The sequence below is a fragment of the Pseudochaenichthys georgianus genome, chromosome 9 (assembly GCF_902827115.2).
Source record: "Pseudochaenichthys georgianus chromosome 9, fPseGeo1.2, whole genome shotgun sequence".
NCBI classification, from domain to species: domain Eukaryota; kingdom Metazoa; phylum Chordata; class Actinopteri; order Perciformes; family Channichthyidae; genus Pseudochaenichthys; species Pseudochaenichthys georgianus.
In genome coordinates, this window is record NC_047511.1 from 19,509,681 (window position 1) to 19,526,959 (window position 17,279).

The window sequence follows — 17,279 nt, forward strand, 5'->3', positions numbered from 1 at the left end:
AATATTTTATTGTATAATCGGTACAGGAAATTACATAATTCAGAGAACCACCTATTGGCCAAAGACCGCTGCCACCGGCATTGCAATCCATCCTCTGACAAAGTAAGTTGTGTCACTAAAGTCTGATGCATGTTTTGCTTAGATTAAATAATTGGGGATTTTTTTAAGCCTTCACTCGCATGGTTCATCATACATAATGAACTGTTCTAAGTCTGAGAAATGCCTTCGCCATAATCAGCAAAGCAACATTAATGTGAAATAATTCTTGCGGGCGGCTAGCTAGCTAGCTCACGTTCAACATAAGCTTAAACTAGTTTAGCTACATTTATATCAGCTCATAAGTGGTGTGTGAAAAATATGTGTCTTGATTACGGCTGCATACGTCGGTGTTAAAGTGTGAGTTATACGTTATCTTAATCGCTTTTGTTTTACACATGACAGTACTAACGCTGGTCGACATTTTAATATATGTTTGGAGGGAGGGGCATAGTCCATGTGCACGTCCATGTGCTTGTTACGCGTATGAAACAGGAAACACGTAAATGAACTCAGTCTGTCTAAACTAGTTAAACAGTCACAATGTGCATTTAAAAAAAGCTAGTTTCACTACATAATTCACTTTTTCTGTTCTCTCCTGCAGCTCCTGTACCCACACCACAAACCCATACACTGATCTACACCATCATAAAACCAACGGCACTTTTAAGAGCCAAACTCAACCTATCTCTCTGTCTATCTATCTAGCTTTCTTATAGTTATTGTCTCTATCTTTTTCTATCATTCATTATCTATTTCTTCATCTATCCATCTCAATCTTACAATCTGTCTCACAATCTCTGTCTGTCTCATACAGCAGCTGTTTGTTTGCATATCTCTTGTGTCTGCCTGTCTGTCTGTCTGTCTGTCTGTCTGTCTGTCTGTCTGTCTGGCTGGCTGGCTGTGTTGCAATGGCAACAAAACACAACCCAGACCCCAATAATCCCACATCCAAAAAAGGGAAACGCATGGCTCTTGAGCTGAAGCATGAACACATGCTAGCTGAAGCTAAGGTTGGTGTTTTAACCCATATGACCTCATTCATTTCCTACTTGAATTTGGCACTATCTGTTATCCAAACAATGCTGAACAGGCCAAGAGTAACTGGATTTTGGATCAATGTATAGGGCCTTTGAAAAACGGTTCATCATTACAACATGGGGGGCAGAGGCTTACTAAATAAAGCTTGTTCAACTTGTTTTACTTCATTAGTTGGATATGGTAGGAAAAACTTGAAGCAAAAATGTTCTTCAAGAGAATGAATTTCCTTTTTATTTGTCCACTGTCATATGGTATCAGTTTATCAGCAACATCAACCTTACATGAGTTGTTACTTGGTCACAGAAAGCAGCGGAGGAGAGGAAACGGGCACGCTCTGTAGGAGACACTTTACAGTCCCCTAAAAGGGGCTGTGTAGAACGTGGCAAGCCGAGAGGGAGGCGTGGAGGGCGACACCAAGGCTCAGCTACAGGTTGAAATCCCAATTATTTTACATTTTTATGAATTTACTAAATAAATGGTTGGAAAATTGAATGAAAACACAGTAATTGCTTGTTGAGGGTCGACAATAATTCAAATATATAAACGCATAGTGACACTGCAGTCGGAGACATTCCCACTGTGGTGTCATAAGAACTATGCTTTATTTAATTTCACAAGCTTTTAAACAATAGGTAGATAATACAAATCATCAGTTATCTGTTGTTAACCCTCTGTGTGATGTTTTACAGTCACATCCCCCCCGACTGAGGGCTTCCAGTCTTCCAGTGTGGAGGTTCTGCGTACTGAACCTTCAGCACAACAAGAATTTGGTAAATCACAAAAATGGCTTTAAGTTTAAAACTAAAATAAATTGTGTTCGTGAGAGAAAATAACCTTATACACAACTGACAGTTCAGGACTCGGACGAGGAATGTAATTCAGTAAAGATATTGGCCAGTTCCATACTGAGCAAAGAAATGATCCTTGATTTTTAGTGTTCATCTTAAATATAGTCATTTACAGTTACATTTTCCCATTCTGTTCACAGAAAAGAATATGGAGAGACTCTCTGACATTCTTTCCTCATGTCCTCCTCCTGAGCCTCAAAAAAGCTCTGCCTCATCCTGGCCTTTTCGGCAGCAGAAAGCCTCAGAGCGCTGGAGAGAAGCAAGACCACACCACCTACAATGCCTTCTAGAGAAAGAGGCTGTTGGTCATCCCCTGTGTGGCCTCTGCCACGAGCCGGCTGTTATTAGGTGAGATAACATTTACCTTTATTTAAATTACTTTACCTAATTGTAATTTTTCAGTATTAATGCTCAGTGCCCTGCTATTTCAGCTAACATGCATGACTTTTGTGATGATAGAAAACTGGATACCTAGAGAAGACCCACATGAAAATGAAAGTAATTCTAGGATATTAGAATAATTTTGTATTTCCTCCCAAGGTGTAGAGAGTGTCTCCCGAGAAGTGGTTCTGTGGAGACTGTGATGTACTTCATCACAAGAAACAGCCACTCCACAACCGGGACAATTTAATAAATGGGTTTTTTAAACCAATTAGTCCAACAACATGTGTTGTTAGAGTGGAAGGTGGATATGAGACCCATGACCAAGGTATGCTCTCTCAAACATGCATTTTGATGTTCACATGTCTCTTCGGCCAGCATATAATGGTAATTAGTGCTATTCTTTTTTTTTTTGACAGCTTGCATATTGCCAACTGTGAAGGCACCCAACTGCTCCTGTAAAGGCAAAAACTTCACTGTGGTACCAGGCAAACCAGTGATTTTAATTACCATCAATGGTAAACAAATATATATATATATTTGGATTTCTATTGAATTGTTGTTATATGTTTACTGTTGTGGGCTGAGGCATTGTGCTTCCAATTGGAGTAAAACCTTCATGTAATATCTGTTAATCTTTGACTATTTGTAGATGGAACTGTTGTAAAGTGTGTCTTAATTATGTTTATTTACTTGTTCCAAGGGCGTTATGACTTGCATCTGCCACTATATGTCTGTCAAACTTGCCAGCAGCAGTGGACCCCCGACTTGAAAGTCCTCCTTAAGAGTGGATACTGGCCAGCTTCGGTCAGTATTTCCACACTTTACACCTTGGACCTCCTGAGCTCCTTTGAAGAGCTCAAGGTCATCTCTCCAGGATTCTCCAGACAGGCCTTTGCAAAGCTGCTGGAGCATCGCACAAAGTGTGGAGGAAGAGTAAGTGTAAATATTCTTTACCATATTATACATTATAACATTTCCGTAAATAGACAAAATCACAGCAATGTATGTAATTATCTTCCAGTCTGGACCTGTCAACGGAGATGCACTGCAGCGCAGCTTTCTGGAGTTCTCCTATGCCTCGTATGAGGAAGACCAGCTCTGCTGTGGTGCTCCTTTCATCTGCCCTGCCTGCACGCCGGAGATGTTAGCTGTTTCTGCCGATGGAAACAGGAAGCTATATCGCTTTCGGCGAAGTGGAAGGTGCTATTTTTACATTGTTGTTATTTAACTTTTTTGATTACTGTTTATATTTCATGGATATATTTGCTAATCTTTTTGTTCTCAGTTCTGATGGCAGCGCCTTTTTTAATGGGCTCTTTGTAGCAGAAGACAGCGCGGTGGCTGCATTTGTCGACAAAATACAGAGATCACTGAAAAATGCAAGTTTTTATTCATAATTTTACCTTATAGGTATATCACAAAAATAGCCATGTATATCCGACCCTGACTTTCTTCAAATTCAGCTACTTCTCCTTACCATCTACTCCAAAATCAGATAATTAGAACAAATGGTGTAGATCGTGATTCCATTGCTTTTAACTGATTTGTCATGATGTAATGCGTGTCTTAGACCCAGGGAAGAGGCACATGTGGGGACTCCCAGTGGACAGCAGCGAGGGAGACGTCAAGGAGGGCTTCTAAGCTGGATGAAGAAGGGATGGAGGTGGCTGTATGTCGCCATGGGTTTCTTTTGAAGGCCTTAAATATGTACAGGGGGGAGATATTCGCCTACCCCCTGTATCTTCAAAAGGAACTCATGCCAGCCAAAGCCAAGTTCTTCGCCATGGATGTGTTATGTTTTGCATGGGGCTTTTGTTGTTTTTGTGTTTAACTTGTTGTATGCTCCATTTACCCCTCACTCCTCTGTCTTTCTGTCTCTGCAGGGCTGGTGTGTGACAGGGGGGCGTGGCTGGTTACTCCTGGCTGCAGATGAGGCACACCTGTCCCCACTCACTTGATTACCTGCTCTTTAAGAGCCTGGCCCTCACCTCACTTCTCTGCCAGAGTATTTTTCATGCTGTCCCGCGTAGGGTTGGGTACCGAGAACCGGTTCCGGTTCGGAACCGGTTCCAACATTTCGATTCCAACGGTATCATTTAGTAATGTGAATTTCGGTTCCGCTTTTCGATTCCTGAGGAAATGTTTCTCGCCGCTCTCCGTAGCCTACTGCATGACTGCAGCGGGGCGGACAATGTAGCGTTGTATCTACATTTCCTACAGTGTAACCTGAGACCAGGGCCGGCCTGTCGCACTGGCATTATAAATGTTCGCCTAGGGCGCCAGATCTGTGGAGGCGCTGCGCTGACAGCTCTGGGAGAAAAAATAAATGTTTTGACCGTTGGTGCTCATCCTAATTTTCGGCCTTGATGTAACAACATTCATAATTAAGTAAATGTAACACCCTTTTCATCCCGGTTACACTTTTCATTTGCCCTGTACGATGGGCGCTGCAAGTGATGAAAATGGGGGATGTTGGCTTATCTGGCAACCGCAGGTCACGAGGGTGCACTGGAACCGGCGCTGTTGTTATTAGCATCTGGTGCTAGCTGCTCTTACGGAAGAAGAAGATGTTTCTACAATGATGTGGAGGGAGAGTCCTCTCCAGTCAGACTGAGAGGCTGATAACTTCAGCTCAGTGAGGTAAAGGACTCTCAGTGCTTAGATAGTTCACTTTAGTCTAAGTTATCTCAGTGGGTCTCAAACGTTTTGATCACAATTTATGTAAACACATATTTCCAAGGCACTCTTTTATAATTATTGGGATAAAACAGGTTTGAAATCATTCCAATGTATACTATAGGACAGTAAACCAGACATATCGTTTTAAACTGGAGAGATAAAAAAATATGCATAAATAAAATAGTAAAATAAGATATGAATGAACAACAAAAATAAAATGCATTACATGTAGGCTATTTGTTATTTAATTATTCAAATGTAAACCGATCTTTTTCATATGGGTGTTTGGAGGTGTACCCCCTAGATCTAGTCTCTAGTAATTCTGCGTGTGCACCAGATTGAAGCATTTTACTTCAAAATGTTCAAACATTTCTTCCCGGTATGCCTGAGAAGGCAGATATGCTTGTTTTTCTCAACAAGAACTGTTTTTAAAAGTTGAACTGTTGTAGCTTCAGGGGTTCTCAGGTTAAAGTTACATAGCAGTGAATATAAACAGACTGATTAATGTGAATATTACTTTAAACTAACCTGTGTAAAAGTTTCTCGAATAAATGTAATTTTTTTGGTGGAAGAAGCATGTATCATTTTTTTACCCTGCCCCTCAAAGAATCGGAATCGAGAACCATTAAGAACCGGAATCGAAAAGTAGAATCGGAATCGGAATCGTGGAAATTCAAACGATACCCAACCCTAGTCCCGCGGTCCGGAGTGCCTTTCTGCAGCCTGGAGTCTGTTGTAGTTAGTTAAGGAGTTATTTTTGAGTTTTGGTCGGAAACGTTTTTCCGCAGCTTTGTTTTTGGTTACTACGGCCAGCCAAGCTCCCTGTCGTCAGTACCTGCCTTGGATTACCTTGTTTATTACATTTTTTTGAAACTTTATTTTTTGTCAGTCTCTGCTTTGGGGTCCCAGTAGTATCTAAACGTCACAGAATACTCTGGCCAATATGGACCCCGCAGAGAATGAGAGACTCAGGGAAGCGCTTGCTGCTCAAGGGGTAATGATAGGGCAACATGACAGAGCTCTGCAGAGAGTTATGGAAGCGATTCGGGATTTAACCGCCGGTGTGACCAACATCGGAGGCCGTATGGAATAGGTCGCAGCACATCTCTCCACACTCCCGCCGACTGCCGATGCTCAAGCCACAGACCCTGCTCCTCCACCTCAAGCTGATCCAGAACGACAGCCCTGCAATCCTCGTGAGCCCTTTATCCCCACACCCGTCAGGTATTCAGGAGATTTAGGGTCTTGTAGTCAGTTCTTACACCAGTGTAGTCTTGTGTTTGAGCAACAGCCTTTCACTTATTCCACTGATAGAACTAGGGTTGCTTTCATCATGAGCCTACTGAGTGATAAAGCAGCAGCATGGGCCCTTGCCATATCTAACAGCAACTCGCCTATTAGTCAGTCTCTGTCGTCTTTTACTGCAGAGATGCGTAGAGTGTTTGATCATCCAGTGAGGGGGAAGGAGGCTGGTAAAAGACTGCTTTCACTCCACCAGGGTTCAGGCTCTGTTGCTGATTTTGCTATAGATTTCCGCATTCTTGCAGCTGAGAGCGGTTGGGGAGACATGGCTTTGCTGGGAATTTTTTATAAGGGGCTTAAGGATGAGTTAAAGGATGAACTAGCTGTTAGGGATGAAACCTCCTCCTTAGAGGAGTTGATTTCTCTAGCGATACGACTAGATAACCGCCTCCGCGAGAGGCGTAGGGAGAGATCAGGAAAACATAGCTCCACCTCCTTTCCCCCTCCGTCCAAGTTTCCTAGTCGGCCGGCATTCTCTGGACCTTCTCGCCATCCTCTTGACTCCGGGCCTCCCAGACCTTCTCCAGATACCCAGGTCTCTCCCTTCTTTATGGAGGAGCCCATGCAGCTGGGAAGGATGACGCTTACTCCATCAGAACGTCAACGCCGTCTTCATCAGAGACTCTGCTTCTACTGTGGCCAGGCTGGTCACGTCAGCACCGGTTGTCCCTCTCTGCCAAAAGACATGGCTCATCAGCGACAGGGGGAGCACTGATGAGCCACACTTCTATCAACTCAGCCTCCTCCAACCGCATCCCAGTCAAAGGTACTATTTCCTGGTATCAGAACTCTGTTCCGCTGCAGGTCTTGATTGATTCTGGTGCGGATGACAATTTCATTGACTCTGACTTTGTGATGCAGTCTAAACTTCCTTTTGAGCCTCTTCCAGAACCTAAGGATGTGTTTGCCTTAGATGGGAGACTCCTAGCCCAAGTTACTCACCGTACTGCTCCAGTTTCCCTCAAGATCTCTGGCAACCATCACGAGATAATCTCCCTGTACCTTATCCCCTCACCCATGTCGCCACTCGTTTTAGGTTTTCCGTGGTTGAAGCTCCATAACCCCCACATAGATTGGGCCAACTCGTCTATCATTAACTGGAGTTTATTCTGTCACTCTCATTGCTTACACTCTGCTGTACCCCCCACAGTTACTAGAGCACCAGACCCCCTCAAACCCATTGATCTCACCTCTGTACCCCCTGAATATCACAGTGTCAAGGAGGTTTTCAGCAAGGACCACGCCCTATCCTTGCCGCCTCACCGGCCCTACGATTGTGCCATAGATTTGCTCCCTGGCACCCCCTTTCCGTCTAGTAAACTGTACAATATCTCTAGGCCAGAGAAGGAGGCCATGGAGAGTTACATCTCTGACTCACTCGCTGCTGGGCTTATTCGCCCCTCTTCATCGCCTATGGGCGCAGGTTTCTTTTTTGTGGACAAGAAGGATAAGACCCTACGCCCTTGCATAGACTACAGAGGGCTTAATGAGATCACAGTCAAGAACAAGTACCCCCTTCCACTCATAGACTCAGCCTTTGTTCCCCTTCATGAAGCCACCATCTTCACTAAGTTGGATCTTCGCAATGCGTACCACTTGGTGAGAATAAGGGAGGGGGATGAGTGGAAGACTGCATTCAATACTCCCAGGGGACATTTTGAGTATTTAGTAATGCCTTTTGGGTTAACGAACGCACACTGGGTGATTCTCACGAACTTGGTGTAATAGGTGCCAAAGCAGTTCGATGCAGATTTTGAAAATATTTTTCTCATTAGTATCAACCAGGTTCTAAATGAACTAGTTGTAGTAAAAGAAAAGTTCTGTATATGTTTTAAAACACATTTATAGAGAGTTTGAACGAGTCATTGACAAAATAAATTCATTACCGTAACACATTTTCAATTGATGATAACTAAATATGAGTAAATGTTTAGCATTTTATCTTTTAATGTATGCTGCTGTCAATAGTCACAAGTAGTCACATAGTGTAATAATTCAGGTAAATATATAATAATATAATCATTTTAGTTATTAACTTCATTACCGTAACACGATTCTATGTTCCACGCATTGACTGTTACTGTGGCGTACATTTTACAATTGATTGAAAAAAGACAATTCTAAAATATGAACAGACATACCAAACATTTCCTGTACAATATAAAAATGTGAAGATTTTCCATATTCCTATCAAAATATTAACTTATTAAGGAAGTGTTATGGTAATGAAAAGAGCATGTCGGTAATGAAAAGCTTTTGTTATGGTAATGACCTTACATGGACTCAAATGTATCGGCAGCCATTTGTTTTGGAATTCCAACCAAATTATATGCAGGCTAATATTTTACACAACTTCAAATGTAGACCTACTAAATAATATAATATCTTTAGAGAATGACAAGTACCAAAGTCTATTAAAAACCTTTATTGACCAAATAAAAATATGGCATAATTTAATGACATTTCAACAACCAACAACAATTAGGCCTAACAACAATTTATACATATCTCCTCTCTTTCCCACATCCCCTCCCCTCTGCCATCTCTCCTCTTCTTCCCCTCCCCACATCTCCTCCTATCTCCTTTCCTCTCCCCCATATCCTCCCATCTCCTTTGCTTTCTCCTCACTCTCTTCAACATGTAATCAACAACTACCAACAATTAACATCATACTGTACGTCTCTCTTTTCCCACATCTCTTCTCTCCCCTAATCTCTCCACATCTCCTATCTCCTTTTCTCTCCCCCATATCCTCCCATCTCCTTTGCTTTCTCCTCACTCTCTTCAACATGTAATCAACAACTACCAACAATTAACATCATACTTTTCCCACATCTCTTCTCTCCCCTAATCTCCACCCATCTCCTCTCCCCTCTCCACATCTCCTCCTATCTCCTTTTCTCTCCACTCCTCCATTTGGCCCAAATTTCCGCAGCAACACTAAAATGCCTGGCAGATGATGTTGCTGGCATTGGCTCAGGGATCATGTCCTTTATGTTGTCTCTAAAGTACCACACTTTGTCTCCAGGAAAACCAATGGAGGGATAAAAGAATCGGTTTTCCCCAGCACAGTTCATCGTATCCACCTCAAACTGGTCTTCCACAATCTATAGTAGAAAACATATGAATATTTATTGCAGTGACAGGATAGTGCAATTAGACATGAAAGTGAAACAAATAAACAAATAATAGTAAAATCACATACAAAAGTAGTAATAGTAAAAACACAGGGCAATGAGATATAATACTACCCATTAACTCAACTGTAGCACATTCATACCTGTATCACAGTGCCAGGATACAGGTCACCATCATACTCGACCAGCACCCATTGCCCAACCTCAATGGATTCCTCAGCCTTTTCTTCACTTGCTGCATTTTCTTTGAGGATGAACTCTTTGGGAGAGTAGCAGTCACAGGCGGGCCTGCAGAAGCAAGACACCTCCCTCACTTTTATCTTACCTGGCTCTGTTGAAACAAGCTGTAAAAAATGTGAGAAAACAAGTGAAAGTACACATTTAAAATAGTCAGCGAGTGAGTGAAAGGGATAGAGATTGTGTCTGAATATCATTGAGTGTTTACTGAATAATTCCTTACCTGATGAACTTTCAGTGTACCCTGCACTGTTTTAAGAGATGGAGGTACCAACTCCTGATATGTTTCAACCTTGTCTTCTGTCACCTTAAAGAGCTTCACAGATGACTGCTTGGACAGGTTGTGTAGCAAAGCCTCAGCATCAGGTATGTCGGTTCCATAAGCCACCAGTCTATCAGCTAGATTCTTCAGTGCTCCCCCAACACCATCCGGAGCCCCTTTTCCATGTGATGCCTCTGTATAATTCCAGGTTACGGACTTGAAACCCTTCATAAAAGGCACGGTGGATGCCAAGTAGAATGACACCTTATTCCGATATTGTGACGTTGGCCCATCAGACACAAGATGGATATTCTTTGCTGAAGGGTGACTGGTTTTGATGTGCTCCAACACTGGATCCAGGTGTGCCCATGTAGCCACTGCATCGTGCCGCAGACAACTTGAAACAGTGGTGAATGCTTCAGACTGCCCCTCACTGAAGTACAGAACTCCAGTGTGTAAGGTCACCTGTTTGTGACATCCGCCAAAGTGTGTGTCCTTGATTTCTTTAGACCATTTACAGTTGTAATTTTCACTGTAGTCAAAATGTACAACAACCTGATCTTCTGCCAAACTATCTTTCAGCTCTTTTATCCGTGTAAACTGGTGTGCAATATTATACAGGTGAATGCTGAATCGTGGCAAGTCATTATTGGTTAGCTCCACTAGTTTTTCAGTGCTGGCCACTTTTTTCTCGAGAGTCGTGTTTTTTGCATCAACTACAGTTGACGTACCATCAGATTGTTTCTTTGTGAATGGTGTTGTTCTCGTGACCCACTCATTCCATGACACAATGTTGTTTTTTGTGTCAGGGTCTATCATTGCAAGGAATGTCTTGTCTTTGCAGGTGCTGCATCTCTTGTACATGCATTCTATGTTGTCTCTATCACACACTGTTGAAGTTACCAACTCAGATGGGGACGTGCAGCTCGTAACCCCAAGCTGATGCAGTTTTTTTACCTTGTTGGTAAAATTTTCATGGATCTTGCAGGCACAGGTTTCTCTATCTTGGACTTTAGGACTCACAATCCAAAAAGGTCTGTGCTTGCAAAACTGGGAGCGGGAAATCGTCAGGCTTGGATTCTCACTTAGATAATGCTTGTGGAGATTTTCCATTGTGTCAGTGAGAGACCGCTTCCTGTAGATTTGGCCACTTCTTCTAATCTCACCACTTTTCCCATTGATCACAGTTGTGATGTCATCTCTGTGCAAAAAGTTTTGGACAAGCTTTCTCATTTTATTCCTTTTGTTATTTGCAACCTCAACTCTCTTTTTGTGAGTCTTGTTTTGAGTCCCAAGCAGCCCCCTGGTGCAACCTTTTGCAGCCCGATTTGCTTCAAGTCTTTTTACCTTCTTCCGCAGTTTGTCAAGTTCTTTTTCTTTTGTCTTGAGCATCCTCTGTGTCTTGTTAAGTTTTTTCCTCAGTTTTACTGATGTTTTCCGTCTTGGTGTTGATGTCTTTGGGCTGGAGGTTGATGGTGTGCCCTCACCGATATTTTGATCCCTGGGGTTTACAGATATTTTCCGTCTTGGTGTTGATGTTGGGCTGGAGGTTGATGGTGTGTCCTGACTGACATTTTGATCTCTGGGCTGTAGGATACTTTGTTGTCTTAGGTCATCTGCCATGCTAGATGTATCTGAGGGCGGGCTGTCATTCATAATTGCATTGAGGCGTTTTTTTCTTTCTTTGTATCTCATGGAATTCTCATTCCATTTTGTTCGTTGTTTTTTTTGCTGTTTAGCTGTTAATTCTGCAATAGGCTTCAAATGCCCCTTTGCCTTTCTCCTTTGATATCTGTAAAATGGTAGGTATACAAAAATCAATTATAGAATTACAGTATACTGCATGATGTGCTCAGTCTCTCTCTTTCTGAGTCTCTCTCTCTCAGTCTCTCTCTTTCTTTGTCTTTCCCTCTTTCTCACTCACTCTCTCACACACAATGTGAAGATGTCCTGTTCTAACCTCTCTCTTTCCTTCCTTCTGTACTCTTCCAGCAGCTCTGGGTTGCTGTACACTTTCTCTCTGTGCTTCACCACCCTCAACTTGGAAGCTGCCCTTTTCCTTTCCACCTTTTCTGACCTTAATTTCAAGAGGGATTCAGTATTAATTAATACATTAGATTCAAATAATAAATATATATTATTTCTTTATAGTTAAAGCTCACCATACATAGCTGCACACATTTTTTTCATTACCGCAACAATTGTGTTCATTACCGTAACAGCCTCCTATATGACATGGTAATGACTGCAGAGCATTACGGTAATGAATGACCATAACACTAGCTAGCATAATAGTTAGCATAGCCATGATGCTACAGAAGAAATATTTGCACTATCATTCTGGCTCTATAAAAGCTACTTTTCTATTGATTTTGGAATCAATAACTTAAAAAAACCATTACATAATACCCCATTACGGTAATGACAGTTAGTAGTGTACACTGGGGTGTCAGTAAATATAATCTCTAACATATCTATAGCTTGACCTTGAATGTACATCTTACCTTGTAGCCATCTTGCATCTTCTCTTCCATACAATGCATCATGGGTCAAATAAAACTTTATTTAAACAAACAGGAATTTTTATGAGGCCAAATAGGCAGTGCATCGGTAATGAACGCCACATGCTCCGGACACAAATATTAATCCAAAAATATTTTAATTAATACATGTTAGACCCCAAATAATTATATTACAAGTAAGAATGTACCATTTCAATACTTTTTTGTATTTATGTATGTATTAAATTGTGCAGATTTATTGTGATATTTTGGGGTTAAATGTAAAAAAATAAATTCTGGACGCATTGCGGTAATGAATTTCTACATGGTAAAATTGTGAAAAAAATATGAATTACTACCTCAACTACAAAAATGGCAATAGTACCACATAAAACACACAATGCAGTTTGATATAGAATTGATTATTTTGATTATTTTTGTAATTTTGTCTGTCAATTCCTCACAGACATGACCAAAGGTGGTTTCGTGAGAATCACCCACCTGGGGTTTTTCAAGCTATGATTAATGATGTATTGCGTGACATGTTAAACAGGTTTGTTTTTGTGTACCTTGATGACATCCTTATCTTCTCTCGCACTCTTCAGGAGCATGTCCAGCATGTTAGGCTGGTACTGCAGAGACTTCTTGAGAACAGACTGTACGTTAAGGCTGAGAAGTTGGGTTTTATCGTCGACAAGGGACAATTAAGGACTGAGCCCGCCAAGGTCCAAGCAGTGACCGAGTGGCCCACTCCCTCTAACGGGAAGCAGTTGCAAAGGTTTCTGGGCTTTGCCAACTTTTATAGAAGGTTTATTCGGGACTATAGTAGGGTAGCAGTGCCTCTGACTAAACTCACCTCTGTCAAGTTGCCTTTTGAGTGGTCTCCTGCAGCTGAGGCAGCTTTTGTAAAACTGAAATGTCTGTTTGCCACTGCTCCTGTGCTCTCTCATTCTGATCCAGGGGTCCAGTTTGTGGTGGAGGTGGATGCCTCTGATTCTGGAGTGGGGGCAGTTTTATCCCAGCGTTCCCCCGCAGACCAGAAGCTCCACCCTTGTGCGTTCTTCTCTCGTCGGCTGACCCCTGCTGAGAGGAATTACGACGTTGGTAATCGGGAGTTGCTGGCAGTGGTTCTGGCCCTTCAAGAATGGAGGCACTGGCTGGAGGGAGCCAACCATCCTTTTATAGTATGGACGGACCATAAGAATTTGTCTTACCTTCGCTCTGCACGCAGGCTCAACTCACGCCAGGCTCGGTGGGCTCTCTTCCTGGGACGGTTCAACTTCACCTTGACCTACCGGCCTGGCTCCAGGAATGTGAAGGCCGACGCCTTGTCCCGGCAGTTCGCTTCCCCAGTGGAGGACTCAAGGGATGCAACCATTCTGCCATCTTCCTGTGTCGTGGGAGCAGCTAGATGGGAGATTGAAAGGGTGGTCCAGGAGGCCCAGGAGGACCATCCAGTGGCTCAGGATTGTCCACCAGACCGGCTGTTCGTTTCCCCCGATGTTAGATCTCCAGTTCTCCAGTGGGGCCACACGTCCAAGGTTGCCTGCCATGCAGGTTTTCATCGGACCCTGGCTCTAATTCGACAACGCTTCTGGTGGCCCACTATGTCCGCAGACACGAAGGAGTATGTCTCAGCTTGTTCCGTCTGTGCCCGCAGCAAGGCCTCACATCAGGCCCCTGCTGGCCTTCTTCGCCCACTTCCCATTCCCCACCGGCCCTGGTCCCACATTGCGGTGGATTTTGTGACTGGTCTCCCACCATCAGACGGGAACGACACTATTCTGACCATCGTTGACCGTTTCTCTAAGGCTGTGCACTTTGTCCCCCTGCCTAAACTACCTTCTGCCCTCGAGACTGCCACTCTTCTCACCCAGCATGTTTTTAGGCTGCATGGCATCCCTCAGGATATTGTTTCAGACAGGGGTCCGCAGTTTTCCTCCCAAGTTTGGAAGGCCTTTTGTCGGGCATTGGGGGCGTCGGCCAGTTTGTCCTCTGGGTACCATCCCCAAACCAATGGCCAGACGGAGCGGGCAAATCAGGACCTGGGAACGGCTCTTCGTTGTGTTGCCTCTCGAAACCCAGCCTCATGGTCTCTTCATCTGCCATGGGTTGAGTACGCCCACAACTCCCTGGTGTGCTCTGCCACAGGTATGTCACCCTTTATGGCTTCCAACGGCTTCCAACCTCCCCTTTTCCCGGTTCAAGAGAGAGAGGTGGCAGTTCCCTCAGTACAGGGGCATCTTCGGCGAGCCCGCAGAGTCTGGCGTGAAGCCCGGGCAGCTCTTACCCGCACCTCCGCCCGGAATCAGAGGATGGCGGATCGTCATCGACGACCAGCTCCGGATTACCAACCGGGCCAGAAGGTTTGGCTTTCCTCCCGTGACATCCCTCTTCAAACGGATTCTCGGAAACTCACTCCCACGTACATTGGACCTTATGAGATAGAACGGGTCATCAATCCTAGTGTGGTTAGGCTTAAGTTGCCTCTTGCCTTGAAGGTGCACCCCACTTTTCATGTGTCACTCCTTAAGAGAGTTTCCTGCAGCCCTCTTTGCCCTCCAACCAAACCCCCTCCACCCCCCCGGCCTTCACTGTACGGAGGTTGCTGAAGGTTCGAAGGTGGGGCAGTGGATACCAGTATTTAGTGGATTGGGTGGGGTATGGGCCAGAGGAGCGACAATGGGTTTCTCGCTCGCTGATTTTGGACCCAAAACTCTTGAGAGACTTTTATGTCCGTTTCCCGGATAGTCCTGGTAGGCCGCCAGGAGGCGTCCTTTGAGGGGGGGGTACTGTTATGTTTTGCATGGGGCTTTTGTTGTTTTTGTGTTTATCTTGTTGTATGCTCCATTTACCCCTCACTCCTCTGTCTTTCTGTCTCTGCAAGGCTGGTGTGTGACAGGGGGGCGTGGCTGGTTACTCCTGGCTGCAGATGAGGCACACCTGTCCCCACTCACTTGATTACCTGCTCTTTAAGAGCCTGGCCCTCACCTCACTTCTCTGCCAGAGTATTTTTCATGCTGTCCCGCGGTCCGGAGTGCCTTTCTGCAGCCTGGAGTCTGTTGTAGTTAGTTAAGGAGTTCTTTTTGAGTTTTGGTCGGAAACGTTTTTCCGCAGCTTTGTTTTTGGTTACTACGGCCAGCCAAGCTCCCTGTCGTCAGTACCTGCCTTGGATTACCTTGTTTATTAAACTTTTTTGAAACTTTATTTTTTGTCAGTCTCTGCTTTGGGGTCCCAGTAGTATCTAAACGTCACAGGATGTGGCTTGCAAGTACTGGCCGTACATGGAGAAAGCTGCAAGTGTCCTTCCTGCTCTCCAGGAGCTGACCACCATGAAGCCATTCCTCAGTGTAATGCATGCTCGAGCCCATGCTACCAAATGCGAGGTATGTGAAATATTTTTGTATCCCGTACATTTATATTTTTTATATTTATAATACTGAAGTAGTAAATATCTAAGCTATACTGTTTAGTATAAAAATTCCAGCAACCTTTTACCATCAGATTATATGGAGTGGAAAGAACCAGGAGGGAGCAGGGATGACCGCCGGGGAAGAGGTGGAGCAGGTCAACAGCTACCTGTCCCGTTGTGCCCTGACAACAAAATACATGTCCAAAGCAGGTGAGTGGAAGGTCTTGCCCTATTATTGCATACTTTTTTAGATGACACATCATAACCTCATTATTGCTTTCAAAAGCACGACTGGACATGCTCACAGTGCATGCTATGGGATAGAACAGGAAAAAAGGTGACACCCTCCATCAGGCACTTTCCACAAGATATGTGAAGGTGAGCCTCCTATTAAAGGTGTTGTTGTGTCCTTTGTCATTTGCACATGGCTTGTTGTTAATCATAGCAAGTTTTAATCTTGATAAATGTCCATCGTCTACTATTTATCAGACTAGTAAGAGGCTCCTGGAAGAGACTGCAAGTCTTGAAGAACTCAAGACGGAGCTACATTGTGTCTCAGATGACATGGTGTCGACGTGGATTTCCGACGTGAAGGAATGGGCATCTGGTAAGCACGACGAGATGACACCAGCTACATATCATTGTCCATGACTGTTTGAATTTACAGATTTGATCCTAAAGAGCAGCCAATGATATAAGGTTGATTTGTCATGCCACGTAATGGGACCCTCACTGGATTTCAGTAGACGGGGACATAATCTTCAAGCAATAGCAAGCCAACTATGTGTCCATGTTTATCTCTGATATGTTCCAGTTTCCATAGTTGTACCATCAATTTGCCCATTTGACCCGGCCATTTTACATAATGATGTCCCATGACAGTGACAATCATCTTTATATGTACATGGGAGAGAATATACTCCATTGAAGTGCTCTGGCCTCGTGAAGCAATCTTACTTTGTAGTATGTCCATATAACAATATTTTGTGTATTTTCAGATGTAGACAAGGGGAATGGAGGACTTGGGTGCATCCTAAGAAGGAAGCATGCTGAGGCGTCGGAGAGGTTGCAGGTGGTACTGCAGCAGTACAAGACTGCTTTAGGTCCTGATGCTTCTTTCCTTCAACATGAAGAGGAAAGTCAAAGTGGCCTAAGCAGTCCAGACACCAGTGAGGATGAAGAAGGAAACATAATTTAGGTAATTTACTTATGAATTAATGTACAGTATCTTTGTTGATTTAGCCTCAACCTAGACATGTTGCTGTTACTTTTGTATTAATTAATGCTTAACATACATTGTATATTCAAAAACCTCAAATTTGGTTTCTGATCTGCCCCTCTTTTTTGTTTCTCTGTATTTCCCCAGATTGCTGCTGCTCTCAAGCACGAATATCTGCCAAGACTTGATGTGCTATCAGAAATGTAAATACTTTACTGACT

The 17,279-nt window shown here is 43.5% G+C and overlaps 2 long non-coding RNA genes across 2 annotated transcripts; both read left to right on the forward strand.

The window, feature by feature from the left end:
• The first annotated feature begins 2,497 nt into the window (after positions 1-2,497).
• On the forward strand, positions 2,498-3,437 carry LOC117452225 (uncharacterized). The gene is made up of 4 exons (XR_004552778.2): positions 2,498-2,634; positions 2,726-2,824; positions 3,010-3,242; positions 3,331-3,437. It is a non-coding gene; the product is annotated as an uncharacterized lncRNA (long non-coding RNA).
• A 23-nt stretch (positions 3,438-3,460) lies between these two features.
• LOC139434411 (uncharacterized) lies at positions 3,461-4,077 on the forward strand. Its single transcript, XR_011643759.1, has 3 exons — positions 3,461-3,509; positions 3,595-3,688; positions 3,880-4,077. It is a non-coding gene; the product is annotated as an uncharacterized lncRNA (long non-coding RNA).
• Positions 4,078-17,279: the final 13,202 nt, after the last annotated feature.